This window comes from Morone saxatilis, unplaced genomic scaffold, assembly GCF_004916995.1.
Source record: "Morone saxatilis isolate NCDOM2014 unplaced genomic scaffold, NCSU_SB_2.0 Contig8, whole genome shotgun sequence".
Classification (NCBI taxonomy): Eukaryota; Metazoa; Chordata; class Actinopteri; family Moronidae; genus Morone; species Morone saxatilis.
Window position 1 is genome coordinate 2,280,727 of NW_023340257.1, and position 1,580 is coordinate 2,282,306.

The window sequence follows — 1,580 nt, forward strand, 5'->3', positions numbered from 1 at the left end:
CAAGTGAGAAGTAGGGTCATTCCTCCATAAGACTACATACTATCTGACTTCAATGGAGCTGCCTTGTGCTGTCTATTACATAGAATACATGTTTAAGACACTTGTGCGTGGCTTCAGTTCACAGACCTGGAAGCTGTGTCCGCTTGATATACTGTGTATGGTCTAGACTAAATTATCTCAATAACTACTGGATGAATTACCATTATTATTTATGGATTTGCTTAGAACCAGCTTACTGTTAAAACAGACTTACAAGGATGGTGTTCATTTGGAAATGTGAATTTTTGCTCTGTTAAGAAAACCTATATAATTTGACTTGTACCTAGTAAATTACACAATCAGTATAGTGAAAAGACAGTAGGTGTGATGGTTGATGATATGGCATATTTTGAAGCAACTTAGGTCGGAAGTGGTTTTAAATAAAGACAAATACAACCTACAACCAAAAGAAAAAGAAGACAAGGACAGCTTTTTCGAGGAAATACTATGTGGCAGTGGGCCAAATGTAACTGCATGTCAAGAGAATGCAGAAGGTCTACATCTTCAGACGTTGTAAAACTGTAGGCCATGTAAATAACTAAGACATGGCACTGTAACACATTATGACACTTTCCAATTCAGAAACATAAAGCTTGCAACAAAGAACAGGAAGCATTTAGCTGCCTGTGTTTGCTTCTGTGTCTTCAAACAGCTTGGATTTCTTTTCTTTACCTGCACCTGGCAGATAGCTGATGTGTTTAAACCCCCTCTGTAATAAAATCACTGTTCCTGTACTATTGTTAGTGCAAAAAGTCCGCAGCTCTCAGGGGAGGCACATTGATCTAAAAGCCTTCATCCTAGCATGGCCCCACTCATGTATGTGCCGTGCAGATTATATCCTTGAATAAGCATGGCTTCACAATAAAAGAGCAGCTTCACTGGATTGGAAATGTGTTAGAAAGGTCAAGTAGAAGTTCTTCTTGTAGTCAGCAGAAAACTTCTCAACAGGCAAATAGTGTCAACCTGTAAAGTCTGAGTCTGATGTAGATGGGGCCACCAGATGAGTATCAACTGACATCTTGTCCATAACAGTACACCTATTCTGTTTACCTGCATGAACACACCCAGTTCAAGTATTCCTCCAAACACCACACCAAGCTGAACAGACATTTACTCTGCAGGTTTTGTGCAGTACATAAGCAACCAGGGAAGGCAGACAGGGAAATGAAACAGCATGAGAGCGTTGATAGTTTCTTGTATACCAGTGTGATTGCCTCATAGTTGTGAAATGAAGCATGGGGAAGATTTCATCAGGTTGGTGCCTCCTCAAGCTAGTGAGGCCGGGACGTTTGCATCAATAAAACATGGCACATTCACTGAATATGCAGTGTTACATCGACAAGGACCCCCCTTACGTGCCTCTTCAACTCAGCAAACTGTTTGTCCTGCAATTGCTTTCCAGTGAAATCTTGAGCGGGAGATGAATAATTCATCTTATGTACTTTAGGCAGATCTACCACTAAACAAAACAGCCATTATCTGCCAGGCTGCATTTGGAAAGGAGCTGATTCCAAAAGGCAACGAGTATGGAGGAAAAATGC

The 1,580-nt window shown here is 40.8% G+C and overlaps 1 protein-coding gene across 1 annotated transcript in view; it reads right to left on the bottom strand.

Moving 5' to 3' along the window:
• The window catches only part of brip1 (BRCA1 interacting protein C-terminal helicase 1), an 84,641-nt gene that overhangs the window by 55,465 nt on the left and 27,596 nt on the right, over positions 1-1,580 (bottom strand). The window lies entirely within an intron of this gene.